We start from the raw sequence: 15738 nt of genomic DNA, 5'->3' as shown, positions 1-15738 counted from the left end.
TCTTAGCTCTGAGCAAATTTTCTGAATGGTTGTTGAGTTCGTCTTATTCTATTTTTTCTTGCTTTCCGGTCTCGTGATTGATTATGTTAATTGCTACCTGGATTGCTTATAAATGGCACTAATGCTCAAAATTCTTTACTGCCTTGCAATCTTCTGATTATTTGTGTTAATTGTTGATTTTGATTTTTCTACGGATGACAAGATTCGAACAAGACTGAATAGGGTATTCTCCTAAGAGCGTGAAACAACTGAAAGCATGTATTTGGAATTTTTTGTGTGTGTGATAAGTGGTCTTTTGTTATAATATAATCAAAATGATGGATGATTGGTTTAAAGAATGGCCGTTTCTCTTATTAAATTTCAGTATCATGTGAAGTTGGCAAATCTGTGTCTATATGGAAATATAACTATTTTTTGTTAGAGGAAGAATACTGGTTGGTGATCCCCTGTTTATTATGTGAACTTTATCTTGATGTGCTGAATTTGGCAATGAGTGATGCATGGACAGGCATATAGATTGGGATAAGAGTATGATTTCAAGAGCATGTGTTTTGAACATAGGCCATGATAATTTGTTTTTTTTTTCTTAAGATAATTATGTCAGGTGTTCCACAATCACATGCTTCTTCTCAAGCTTCTCGAGGAAGCAAAAGAAAATGGATTCCAGAAGAAGATGCAGCCTTGGTTTCTTGCATGGTGGATTTGCATAATGTAGGAACATTTAATGCTGATATCGGGTTCAAGGCCGGTTATTTGAACGAGCTAGAAAAAATGCTAGAAAAGGCTTTACCAAGAGCAATGTTGAAGGCGAAGCCAAATATTGAATCTCGAATTAGGTGCCTAAAAAGGGAATGGTCAGTCGTCTACGACATGCTTAATGGCCAAAATAACAGCGGTTTTGGTTGGGACGAGCATAGGCACTCGTTGTTGCTGAAGATGCAGTTTGGGAATCCTATGTAAAGGTAAAATGTATTTCAAGTATTTATTTGTTTTTTTACAAAACTTATAACTAATATGGTTTCCTCATTTTTTTAGAGTCACAAAGAAGCCTCTCAGTTCAGACATCGTTCTTTCCCTTACTACAACCAGCTTACTGCCATATACGCAAGAGATCGGGCGACTGGGAAAGACGCTCAAACAGCTGCTGATGTTCTTGAAGAAATACATGCTGAGGATGAACGCATTACGATATGAATGAAGAGAGAAACACATTCTATGATCATGGTGACGTCTCTTTAGACGACATGGATGTTTCTGGTACAGATCCGCGAGGAGATAGAGACCAAGGGGGTTCCTCATCTTCAAACAAGAGAAAGAAGAAATCTGATGCTCGTGATAATGTGTATTCTTCATTTGATGAGGCTGTCATTTGTTGGGGGAAAAAATCTAGGCCGTTGGCGATCAAATCAGTAGGAGTATTGCCTCCGAGGTGGTAGTTCAACAGAAGTCAGAAGAACATCAAAAGATGGAAGAGAAAGCTTCAAATTTATATTCAGCCTTATGGTCAATTGAAGGTTTAACCAACGATCGGTAGATGATGTTTTGAGTAAAATTCGATCATCCAACTCAAATGATCGTTTTCTTTAGTTTACCTTCATGTCTGATTGGAATGGGTCAAGATTTCTTTCTCACCATTAAATATCAATGTTCAAACTTTTGATGTTGTAAAACTATATAACATATGGATTATGATGTACAATTTCATTTTCATCTAACCTTTTCTTAATATAAGTTAATTATGTTTATGCGAATATAATTCTCAAGTTATATATTGATTTTAGTAAATTCATATAAGAACATTTTATTATTAAGAATTTTATGAAATTATATATCACTATTAAATTATATTTAATATTAATTATTTTAAATTGTATAAATTCATATAAGAAAATTTATTATCAAGAATTTTAATATTAATTATTAAATTATATGTAATTATTATTATTTTAAATTATACAAATTCATAAAATGAACATTTATTAGTTATAATTATTTTAAATTTTATTAAATCATATATTTTAATTAAAATATATTTAATATTAATTATTTCAAATTTTCATTTATAGTATTATATATTATGATTTGAGTAAATTCATATAAGAATATTAATTATTAAGAATTTTATTAAATTATATATTTTAATTATAATATATTTAATAATAATTATGTTAATTTATATTTTACAAGATCATATATTATGATTTGAGTAAATTCATATAAGAATATTAATTATTAAGAATTTTATTAAATTATATATTTTAATTATAATATATTTAATAATAATTATGTTTAAATATGATTAAATTATTTATTATTGATATTAATAATCTTATTAAAATTTAAATAACAATAACAATAATAATTTACCAAAACAAATTTCGCTAATTATTAAGAATTTTATTCAATTATATATTTTAATTAAAATATATTTAATAATAATTATGTTTAAATATGATTAAAATATTTATTATTGATAATACTAATCTTATTAAAATTTAAATAACAATAACAATAATCATTTACCAAAACAAATTTATGCTAAGGGTATTCTAGTCATTTTAGTTTTTTCCATTATGCTATTACACCTCTATGCCATTCAACCAAACACAAGATTACTATTACGCCTCTATTCCATTACATTCAACCAAACAGTTGATTTGCTATTACACCTCTAATCCAATACACCTCTAATCCAATACAGCGAACCAAACGCACCCTAAATCTTGAAAACAAAATAAATCAATTTGAAAATTAAAAAAATTAAAGCCCTTTGGATTACCCTTGAAAACATAACTCCCTTTCTTGCATCGGAGAAAACCTTCAGAATGGCCTTGATCTTTAAGAAAAACAATTTGCTGGATCCCTCTAAGATCCTGAGTTCATCGAAGCCTATTATATTCCTCCGGACTCAGGTACAATGAAATCCAAACTATTTATCCTTCACGAAAACCCTGCATGTTCTTTGACGATTAAATGTTCGATCTTTATTGGAACTTACTCTACCCAGTAGATCGGAGAATCATACTGTTGTCCATAAAATGCTCTTCCGTGCGCCGGCCCATTCGCTGATCGGAAAGTTTTCTGAAAAGATATGTTTCGAAATCTTGAGTATCTATTTTTTATTTCTTTTATAATGTTTGCTATCTCTGACCTGTCATTGTGTTCGTCGTTCAGTTTTTTTACTACTGTCAGAGTATCTCCTTCAACACATATAGCTTGAAAACCAAGTTCCTCTGCGAACGTGACCACTTGTAGACAAGCCCATGCCTCGGCCGTGGTAGAATCCCGTACATTTTGCCATTGGTGCTCACAAGCTCCCATTACAAACCCTCGTTGTTTCTTATTATAACCCCTCCTGTTGCCCGTTTTAAAAGTTTCTGAAAAGATGCATCAAAGTTGGCTTTGACTTGATCTCCCTCCGGGGGTCTGGGTCTCCATGTGTCATTTTTATTCCTTTGTAAAAACTCTGTGATTCCTTCTGTTTGTGATATCTCTATCGTATAATTTCTAACGGAACTTGCTATTTCCTGTGCTTTATTTAAAATGCCTTCATGTATAAATTTGTTTCTGCTAAACCAAATTGCCCAAAAGGCTACAGCTGTAGTAACATAGAGTTGTGAACTTTTGTTGCCTAATTCCGTTACTAACCATTTGTTCCAATCATTTTCCGTATTTCTGTTTGAAAGTGTAACCTCAAGCTCCTGGAGAACTTGTTTTGTCAGCTTGCAATATCTGAAACGGTGGGCCACTGTTTCGTCCTCCTCTTTGCAGATCGGGCAATTCGCCTCTGTCCTTAATCTCCTCATTTTTAGGTTGCTAAGAGTGGGTAGAAAATTATTAGTGATTCTCCATAAATTTATTCTTACCTTGCTAGGAATTTTGAGACCCCATAAGGTTGTAAAATAATTTTTTGTAGCTTCATCGGTATTGTATTATTATTTACTAGCTGGTGTAGACCACTTGTAATTTGTCATTTGTACCCACTTTTTACTGTGTAATTACCCGAATTGTCTCCTCTCTATACTAGTTTGTCTGATTGCATGCTGTCAACTAGAGGAATTGATGTTATTTGTTCCGCTTGTTCTTCACTGAACAGCCTTGTGATAGCTTCAGAATTCCAGGTGTTTTCTTCCTTATTATTTAAATCAGAGACTGTTGGGAAATTTATATTGATGTTATGAACCTCAATTCTTCCGTTTCCAAGTTTTGGCAGCCATACATCATTCCAAATGTTAACCGATTCTCCATTCCCGAGTCTCCATACCATCCCTTGTTATAAAAGGGTACGTGCTCCCCATATGCTGCGCCAGGTATAAGAGGGGTAAGCACCTAAATTTGCGTTCATAAAATCTCCATAAGGATAGTACTTAGCCCTCATAACCTGTGCCAATAAACTGTTTGGGTTGACTGTTAGTTTCCAGCCCTATTTTGCTAACAGGGCTAAATTGAACTTTGCTAAATCCCTAAACCCCATCCCCCCTTACATTTTCGGGATGCACATATCCAACCAATTATTCCAATGGATGCCTTTATTTGTCTTCAAATTGTGCCACCAAAATTTGCTCATTAAACTTTCTAACTCACGACATAAAGATACCGGTAATAAGAAACACTGCATGGTATAAATCGGTATTGCTCGTAAAAATGATTTAATAAATACTTATTTTCCACCTATAGACAGATTTCGAACGCTCCAACTTTCAAATTTTCTCATAAAATTTTCTTTTAATTCAACAAAAGCATTGGTTTTTCGTCTTCTAACCATTGTTGGAAGACTAAGGTACTTCTCAGGGTTATTTGCAATTCGGACTCCCAAGATCTCCTCTACTTTACTTTTTAACTCCCTCATTCGTATTATTGCTAGAATAGATTAAAGATTTATCAAAATTCACAAGCTGACCTGATGAATCTTCATACTCTTTTATTACAAATTTCATTACCTCTGCCCCTTCTAATGATGCTTTTCCAAAGAGAATGCTGTCATCTACAAAATATAAATGATTTATTGATGGTCCTCCTCTTCCTATCTTTGCTCCTTCGATCCTTTTTTTCCCTTTCTGCGATGTTCAATAACTTCGAAAAACCTTCTGTGCATATTAAGAACAACTAAGGGCTAAGGGGATCTCCTTGTCTTAGCCCCTTGTAGGCTTGAAATCTTGCCCTTGAACTCCATTCCATATTACTAAGTATGATATACTGTGAACACATCTCATCACTAATGTGATCCATTCTTCACAAAAGCCTAAATAGCGCATCATATTTTCGACAAACATCCATTCCACTCTATTGTAGGCCTTGCTCAGATCAAGTTTTAGGACGAAAAATCTTTCCTCATTTTTTTCGTTTTTTCTTGAACAAATGTAGAATTTCGTATGAAACTAAAATATTGTCAGTGATTTACCTTCCTGGTATAAAAGCCTCTTGTGATTCATCAATGCAAATATCAAGGACTTTCCTGAATCTATTTACCATTGTTTTAGAAATTATTTTATAAATTACATTGCATAGACTAGTAGGCCTAAATTGGCCCATATTTTTTGGTAACTCTACTTTTGGAATGAGAACAATGTTGGTTTTGTTAATCTCCTTGATGTCTTTGCCTCTATTTAATACTTCTAGATAGAAACTTTTGACATCTTCCCCAACAATATGCCAACATTTTTTTATAAAAAAATATTGGTTATCCGTCCTTTCCTAAAGCTTTTAAGAGAGCCATTAATTTTAAAGCTTCCATCACTTCCTCTTCCTTGAACCTCGACTTTAGCTCCTCATTTTTCCTTTCTGTAATGCATGGACGTATCTCCTCTCTCAATCTTTCGCAATTTTGCACTTGTTTTGAAGTAAAAAGATCACGAAAGTAGTTTGTTGCCAACTCACTCAATTCTTTTTCTCCTGCGAGCCACTTACCATTCCCATCTTCCAAACCTTTAATAGTATTTCTCTTCCTTCAGAATGATGAAAACTTGTAAAAGAAGAAAGTGTTACGATCACCCATATGGAGCCAATTTGCTTTTGCTCGCTGCTCCCAATATAATTATTCTTTATTTGCTTCCATATTTAGCGCTAGTTTTACTTCCATAATTTCTGCCAATCTTGCCTCATCAGATCTTCCTCATTCAACTTTTTTAATCTCATGTTAAATTCTTCTCTTCGTTTAGTGTATCTCCAATTGGTGGTCTTCGCCCAACTCTTCAATTTTCTTCCTAGATCCTTTAGCTTTTCCGTAAGTCATTTCTCAGTCGAAATCCATTCCTGTTTAACTTGATCTTCAAATTCTTTTTCTAAAGCCCAATCAACGCTAAATCTAAATGGGATATTTCTTCATACCGACAATGCCCTTCTGCTTTTGTAACAACCCAGTTTTGACCCTAATCGGAATAATGATTTCGGGACCACAAATTCTAGTCAAAAAAATATTTTAATATTATTTTTAGTGTTTATTATATGTTAAGTTATAGGTGTGAAAAATTCGTGCGGAAATTTAATCGTTTGAAGGTTCAATTCGATGAAAAGGGTTTAATCGCGTAAAATAAAAGTTAGAGGTTAAATTTTAAAAGCACCTATTTGTTGTTGTCTTTTTAAGTGGGAGGTCTAAAGACGTAATTAGACCAAGATTTAGTTAGTGGGTGGTATATGACAACATTGTCCATAATATATATGTTATAAGTATTTATTATAATAAGGTTAATTTAGTAAAATATTAAATTATATCTTATAATTAAAATAAGTAAAGAAATCATAAGACATTTTCATCTCTTTGGCCGAATAAGGAAACTTTGGGAATTTATTCATGGCTTTCTAGGGTTCGGCATTTCTATTGTTGATTAAGGTTAGTTCTTTGTTCGATTTTTTGAATACTTTTACGTTTTTGAGATTGCTGTTTCGAATACTATCCGGCCCATGTTTGAATTTTTAATTTTGATGAATATTTTGAGTTGTGCCATTGATGAACATTTGTGTTATGTGATGTTTGATGATGAATAATGAAAGATATATTTTAGATTAATATGTTTTGTATTGGAAGTTTTGGTGAAATTGAGTAGTTAGAGTTAAATTGTGAAAATAAATTTTTGAGGGACTAAAATACGAAATAAATGAAATGCATGGACTTGTATGAGTATAATGAAGATTCGGCCTAACCTTAGTATAGTAAAAATTTGAATGTTTTGTGTTTTGTGTAAATTTGGACTAAATTGTGAAAAATGTAAAATGTTAGGGGCAAATTTGTAATTTTTCCATTTATGTGTTTTTGGATTAAATTGAAGTTAATAATATTTAAACTAGCTCATTTTGAATATGTTTAGATCAAGAACCAAAGAAATCAGAGCTAGATCGAGGAAAAACCAAAATTGTTGACTAATTATCCGATTTCAATTTTTCACTGTCCGAGGTAAGTCTATTAGCTATTTAATATTATTAAATCGGTATTTGGGTATGTAAATGTATTGTATTTTGTTGAACTTTATTTTAAAAGCATATTGATTGAAACAAAATAAAGTATGAATGATTTACATGTATTATTAAAGTTCGAATATATATATATATATATAGGTTTATACTTATATAAACCTTTAAAGTTAGATAAAGTATAAACGATATATAAGTATATACATGTATAAAATATTAGATTAATCAAAGATATGTATAAGATATATGTATATATATATATAAGGTTCGAATGATTATAAAAGTATATATATATATAAACTCTTGGATTTGATTTGTGATATGTATGTTATAATTGTATATATATATATAGATTCAATAAGCATGCAAATATACGTGTATGTGTTGTGTATTGAATTTAGATATGTCATTATATATGTATAAGTTCTTGTTTTGAAATTGAGTATGAATTTATATATTTATATGGTAGATTCGAATATGTATAAATTCTTGGTTTAGATTCAAAGGTATTTATAATCGGTTATTATATAAGGTTCGAATATACATATATATGTATATACGTGTATAAACCTTTGGGATTAATTTAAGACATGTAATTCATGAGTATATATGTAGTATTGAATAGGTATGTTTACGTGTGAGTTGAAAATATATGTATATGCTATATTTGATTGGATATGTTTACATACATGAATAGGTACTTAATCCGAATTTAGGTAGGATATATGTAAGATATTATGAAATGCGATAAAGCAAGTATATGCATATATGTTTCTTGAAATGAATTTAGGTATGGAACTTATATATGTTTAAGAAAGTTTTGATTATGTGAATTTATTCATGCGAAAGTTCTTGAATGGAAATGAATATATGAGATTGTTAGTTTGAACGACTAATATAAAGTGATCGAATGTAATTCAGACTTATTGTCTAGCAGGCTTAATGCCAGTGAAATTATTTGGATTATAAGTCTAGCAGGCTAAAAGTCGGTGTATTAAATCAGGTTTTACAACCTAACAGGCTAAATGCCGGTGATTATATTACTGGATTCAATATATTGAATATGTAAGTGATATGTAAATAATATATATTTGAAGATCAAGTATATATATTTGATAAATAAGTTTGATGAGCGATAAATACTTGTTATTATATTTGGAGAGTATATATATATTTATATATATACACGGTTTATTGCACTTGTTATATATGAAATTATATATATATTTGGTTATATGCATATAGTAAATTTATATATGCATTTGGTATATGTTTTAAGGAATATGTTTGTACTAAATGTTATATATATATTTTGGTAAATGTGATTATATCTGAATATATTTATTTGATGTATATGTATATTCATTTGGTTATGATAATTTGTTAGGTGCAAATACATAAGCATTCGGTTATTCATAATTGAAATGTATATAGATTAAGTTTTAAATTATGAAAGTTTCAGTATGCATATGATTATATACAAATAATATGTAATGCATTCGTAAGTAGGACTTTTGATTTAATGCATATATATATATATATATATATATAAATTGGTGGTGTACATATTGTTTATATTTATATATGAGTTTAGTGATTTGTATTTTGTGAATTCATATGTTTGATTATAAATAAGGGGATTATGAATAGCAAATATTCAAAAGACAATATATATCTGATTTTTTTTAAAATTCAATAGATATACCAAGAACTTGTTTAATTGTTTTTTTTCTTTATATAATTTGTTAAGCTTTAGATTTACTAAGCTTTAATAGCTTACTGTGTGTGTTTTTGTTTACCTCTGTTTTATAGATTTTGGAGTCGCGTTACGAGCTCGGGGATCATCAGTATAGTCTATCACACTATCGACTTCTTTTGGTATTTTGTTAAAGTTGAAGTCGATCTTATGGCATGTATAGGCTTGATTATGTTTTTGGTTAGTTTTGGATCATAATATATAAATAGCCATGCGAAAATGGTTTAATTTCCATGCTTGTGATCGGTTTTGTTTAAAAATGGCTTGTTCATGATCATTTTGTTTAAATTGGGTTTTATGTGTTTTTGAATGTATGCTTTGTTTAGTAATGCCTCGTAACTCTAATCCGGCGACGGACGCGGGTCAGGGTGTTACAGCTTTCCATTGTGTCGACCATAATTGGACAACGGTCTGAAAAGCTATGAGTCAAATGCTAAACCGAATATTTTGGGAAGCGACTCCACCATGTTGGATTAGCGACACACCTGTCTAATATTTCCCTAATGTTATTCTCTGGCAATCTTCCCCTTTCCTATGTGAACCATTGTCCTGAAAAGCCCAAATCACTCAACTCACATTCCTCTAGAGCCTCCCTAAAGGCTGACATTTGATGTTTCTCTCTTACTCGCCCTCCCTTTTTTTCAAACGAGAACATGATTTCATTAAAATCTCCCATTACCAGCCATCGAAGATTACTTGTTTTTTTCAACATTTTGATTAATTTCCACAACTCCTTTCTCAAGTTTTCAATTGGGCAGCCATAGAATCCTGTAAAGCTCCAAAAAATCATCTTCGTTCTCTGTAGCAATTTCAGCATCAATATGAGACTTTGAGAAGCTTTTCACATTGACAATTAGATCACCCTTCCACCCAAGCCATAATCCTCTTGTACCTTCAGCATTAACATCAATTCCATTCTCGAATCCACACTTACTTCTTATTTTTTCCATACTTCTTGTACTGACGTTTGTCTCTATAAGAAACAAAAGTTGAGGCTGAGACTGTCCCACTCTATTCTTGAGACGTCTTACTATCCATGGTTGCCCCAGGCCATAGATATTCCAACTTAAGATTTTCATTGTGACTGGTCGGCTGCTTGCTAGCAGCCGCCGATATTTCATATTCAGAGTTTGTAATCATCAAAGTATTATTGTTTGCATTTCCCACTCGTGTTCTCTGTCTTTTCTTCCCATCCTTAAAGTCTATTAGATTATCTTCTAGGCTTAAGATTACATTTTTTGTATTCTCGAATTCTACATCAACAAATGTTCTGTGTCCACCATTAGCACTCTCAGTCCCCTCTTTCCTTACACTTTTAGTTGGATTTATTCGTGCGAATCTTCCTTTTGCCTTGCGATCTTACTCAACTATTAACTCTTCAACCTTATTATTTCCTCTGAGGTCCTCCTTGTAAACTCTGTTTCTTCCCACCACATTTGGTTCTTCTCTCAGCCATTCGCTCGTCACTGGTGTTGCCCTTTTAGGAGGAGCTCGTAGAGTAATATCCTATCCAAATTCTCTTTCTTTAGCCCCTAGAGTTAATCGAATTGGACAAAAACTCTCTCCATGCCCTAATCTCCCACAAAGAAAACAAAACAAAGAAAGTTTCTTGTATTAAAAAGTTGCGAACGTTGTCTTCTCATGGCCATATATTATTTGCTTCTTTCTTCTCAAAGGGGATCGAACGTCTAGACTAACTCTTATTCTCATGTATTGTTTCGCCCCTATGGTTGCAAGCAACGTGTCATAACTTAAGAAAACTCCGATAAAATTCCCCAATTGTTGAGCCATTCCCTTTGACATAAAACCTGGAGGTAGATTATGAATTTAAACCCATAAATTTGTGTGATAAATCGATACTTGTAACGAATCTTCGCCCTTCATTAGCCTATGAAATATTACCATATGCCTGTTAAAAAACCAAGGTATATTGTCGACCACCCTCTGTATATCTATCTCATTATAGAACCTGAATAAGATTCTCTTATCTTCGATTTCTGTTATTGCAACTCTCTCAATGGGATGCCATAACTTTGCTAACACATTCTTCATTGATGGAAAGTGAATTGCACTTTCTGTAAGCACCCTTCCTACCAAACAATACCTAAATTCTTCAAGTTTCTCTTCTTCTTGACCATAAACCTCCTCTTCTTCTTCATATTCTAGATTTAGGTTTGCTAGTTCATCTTCCATATTTATTGATTTTTATTCAGATTGGATTTTGGATAATTTTAATCGTGATGGTAAACAAAATTCCTGGTTTTTCTTTTTTTTTCCTTCTTATTGTTATTTTTATATCATAACCCTGACTTTTAAGAAGGGAATTGGTGATACAATCCACAATATTTGTGAACCTAGTAGGCGTTTCGAAAGAGAAATCTTGCTATTATTTAGGTGATCTTGATTACACAATCAAAATTTAGAAGAAATATTGATTACCTGTTGATAACCTGAATTGTTTAGAAAGATTGAAGATGCACTCCTCCAAGAACTACAGTTACAGCAGACGAACGAAATGAGAGAAAACTGTGATAGCAACAAACGTATTTGTAATGTCATTTTTAGAGTATTACAACTAAGATGCACATCGTAGTATAGTACAATACTTGTACCACACTTTAACTACCTTCAATTTAGTGATTTTTAAAAAAGAAATTGGGATTAGCTTAACACGAATTACTATTTGATAATATATTTATACTCCGTTTGTTCAATGAAAATTGTTTTCGAAAATGATTTTTGGGAAATAGATCACTTTTTTGAAAAATTAATATTTTCGAATAATTTTATGTAAAATATTTTTGTTAACAATTATTTTTTGTTATGAATATCTTATTAAAGGATGTCCATTATGATCAAGATAAAGTTTTGATGTACTTTAAATTCTAATAGTTATTAGAATTAGATTTCTACTTCTTTTATACTTCTTATGCCTATAAATAGAGACTCTGATGAAGCATTGTAATCATCCCTTTTGATCAATAAAGTACATTTTCTATTGCTTTCATATTTTCTTTGTTCTTTATTCTCTCCATCTCTCTTTTTTTATAACATGTTATAAGCACGATGATTCTCTATTTTTTTTAAAAACTTTCGAAGTCGTCCCACAAATTAAATTCTTTTTCACATTAAATTTTCACCTTTTCAACTTCATCTTTGGGATGTTGAAAGATTCAATCTTAGAATGGATTATGGTTCTTATTCTCGATCTTTGATTTATTGTACAACCATGGGTAAAGTATAGATTTGGTTAGAAACTTTTATATTTCGACCATATTTTCTTTTCAATTAATGAATGACTACTATTAATTTTTATTTGACATAAATTTCACATTCGATGATATTTAATTTTTGCCTTTTTAGGTTAAATTTTTTATGTAAAAGACATAATTATTGATTAGATATGTTTGCTACTAATCTGCATGTTTTTTTCTATTTTCTTAATTAAGTTATATTATGCATAATATTTTTATGTTTAAATTTTTTTCTTGTTATTTATTCTTGAAATTTTATTAAAATTATGGTGGAAAGTGTTATTAACCTACCATTGTTGATTAAAAGGAAATTTGATAGGATTTATTTAGTCTTATTAACTTGCTAATATTGAATGATTGTATGATATCTTTTAAATTGAACTTATAAATATTTTATTAGAGCAAGATAAGATTTTATAACATATATGTGGTATTGAAATTTGGTACAATGTGTATCGATAATTTTCAAGCATCATACACGAAAAATTTGATTATTTATTAAATGATTTTATTATTAGATTGTAAATGTTATTACAAAAACAAAATTGTTTTACTACTTGTAATAGTGCTCGTGATAATAGTTAAGGTGATGACGATGATGTTAAAGATCTTCGGTATTTTTGATATGTTTTATTTATTATATCATGTTTATTATAATTGGAGACTAATCATGTAACAACCCATTTTTAGTTTAATCGGAACAGTGGTTTCGGGACCATAAATCTAACATCAAAAAATTTATTTTATTATTATTTTATGGTATGCAGTAGGTTAGTAGTGTTGTATATAAAATTAGTGAAGAAATTTTATCGTTTGCATGCTTAATTTGATAAAAATGACTAAATCGCGTAAAGTGCAAAACTGGTGTTCCATTAGGAAAAAGTGTCAATTTGATATGAAATTGAAACATGAGAGGCCTTAAGTGGTAAATAGACCATTAAAATTAGTAGTGGACAAGTTTGGACATCATTAATGGGATTTAGTAAGGTTATATAAGTAAATAAATAATTAAATAATAAATAAATAATTAAATAACAAAACAAATAAAATAAAAACCAAATTACCTTGTCCATCTTCTCCTAGCCGAAACTTTGAGGAAGAAACCACCATTGTTGAACATTCAACATTTAGCCAACCTTTGTTCTTGTGCATGTAAGTATTTTTCATCCCATTTTTAATGATTTTTATGTTTTTGGAGTTGTAGCTTAATTTAACTAGTCTAGGGACTAATTTGCATAATTGTTAAAAGTCTAGGGTTTTACCATGAATGTATGTTAGTTGTTTTTTATACTTGATGGATGAAAATGAAAGTTCGGTAATAGTTGAACAACTTTTGTAAAAGAAATTTTGATGAAATTATCATTTAAGGATTTTATTGAAAAATAGAAAAAATGTTCATGGTGAAAATGTGAAATAAATGAAATGTAGGGCTTGCTAAGGGAAATGTATGATAAGATGTTGATTAAAGACTTTAGTATGTTTATAATAGAGCGAATGTTTACATGGAAAGTTTAATGAAGCTCTTTGTTGTATAATGAGTTTGGTTAATTTATATGCTAATTATACTTGAGAATTGTTGTTGGTGCTTAGGCTTGTGCCAAGCAATATTGGATATGTTCACTATTCGCTTTTTAGCTTTTATAATGAAATGGTAAGTAATGTTAATGATTTATGAACTTACAAAGCATTTTATGCTTACTTGTGTGATTTTCTCTTATGATTCTAGTTAGTCGGAAGTTCATGCGGTTTGGAAGCTTGTCGGAGATCCATCAAACTCTATCCATCGGTTATATCGATATATTTTGAAGATTTTGAATCATGGTTATAATAGCATGCATAGGTGTCATGTTTAATGAATTTAACCATTATTTGTGGCTTATATATATATATATATGTTATTTTGGTTGATAAATTAGTTGGTATGTTGATAAGATTATAAGGTATTTTGTGTGGTTGTTAAATTGATGTTGTGCTGGTTAAGTTAATGGTAAAGAAATGTTGATGGGAATGATATTGTAGCAATTAATGGTTGATGTGGAATGAATGTAGCATAATGTTGAAAATGGTTAGTTTTTGGTGTTTTGGAAGTAAGCATCTTTGGCCAAATTGGTATGGTTCATGTTAGGTGAGAAATGGTCATTTTAGCATTGATTCTTTATGAACTTTTGGTATAAGATCACTACGACAAATGTGTTAGTGAATTTGTCTAATTGGTAGTTTAATTAGTAAATGAAATGGTTAAGTGATAGGTAAGTTTGATTTTTGAAATTGAGGTGTCATTTTGGCATATCGGTTGAATGGTTAGATTCTAGGTTGATTAAGCTTGGATATGCATATGAAAAGTGAGTTTTGAATGCTTGATTTTAGGTGCAATTGGATTTTACATGAGTCATGAGTTTAGGTGAGAAAAATAGCTTGGAAATAGCCTATTTTTCGTTCACATGGCCGTGTGTCCCCTATAGCTATCAAAGGGTTGCAAGTCAGGCTGTTACACGGCCTAGCACACGGCCTCGCACACGAGCATGTGGCTTGGCCATGTGGCCCAAGTCAAAGAGTTACATGGGTGAGGACACAGGCTGGAACACGGCCGTGTGTCCCTATTTTGAGTGCCCACACGGCCTAAGACACTTGGCCGTGTGACCCCTACAGTTTGAAAATTTTTGACTTTTTTCGAAAAAATTTCATATGTTTTCGATTTAGTCCCGAATTGTTTCCAATGCCTATTTTGGGCCTCGAGGGCTCGTATAAGGGACCGTATGTATGTTTTTGGTTTGATGTTGTTATGTTTTACCTTGTGATTTATTTATGAATTAAATTGTTTGTTGTATGACGTTATGTTTCAGTAATGCTCCGTAGCCCTAATCCGACGACGGATACGGGCTAGGGGTGTTACAAATCATGACAACATGAATAGATAGATTTTGATTTGAAATCTCAAGCATGTTTGCGATGGTGATTATAAAATAAAAAATCTATTGGGATATTTATAAGTCCGTCCTACTAGATTTGTTGCATTCCCAAGTATAAAGAAAATAAAAGATATACTTATGGACCACTAAAAGTGGGAACATAGTAATAAATAAGAGAACAATGAGAGTTCTCAAGATAACTTTTCAAAGGGTATAGATAACTTATGTTATCAATGTGATATGAAAGATTATTGGTCACATATGTGGTTTATGCCCAAATATTTTATCTCTATTAATATTCTTTAAGGAAGGATATAAGAATGTAGTAATGAAATTTATCATTACAGATAAAAATATTTATCTTATTTGGTACTAAAATAAACAAATATATTTCAATATTTGATAGTACAAA

At 31.0% G+C, this 15738-nt stretch overlaps 2 long non-coding RNA genes across 2 annotated transcripts; both read left to right on the top strand.

The window, feature by feature from the left end:
• The first annotated feature begins 2705 nt into the window (after positions 1-2705).
• Positions 2706-4171, top strand: LOC105781142 (uncharacterized). Its single transcript, XR_008192944.1, has 2 exons — positions 2706-2912; positions 3008-4171. It is a non-coding gene; the product is annotated as an uncharacterized LOC105781142 (long non-coding RNA).
• A 2598-nt stretch (positions 4172-6769) lies between these two features.
• LOC128036004 (uncharacterized) lies at positions 6770-9279 on the top strand. The gene is made up of 3 exons (XR_008192754.1): positions 6770-6829; positions 7305-7390; positions 9220-9279. It is a non-coding gene; the product is annotated as an uncharacterized LOC128036004 (long non-coding RNA).
• The last annotated feature ends 6459 nt before the right edge of the window (positions 9280-15738 follow it).

This window comes from Gossypium raimondii, chromosome 13, assembly GCF_025698545.1.
Source record: "Gossypium raimondii isolate GPD5lz chromosome 13, ASM2569854v1, whole genome shotgun sequence".
Classification (NCBI taxonomy): Eukaryota; Viridiplantae; Streptophyta; class Magnoliopsida; order Malvales; family Malvaceae; genus Gossypium; species Gossypium raimondii.
This window is presented reverse-complemented; position numbering and strand designations above follow the sequence as displayed.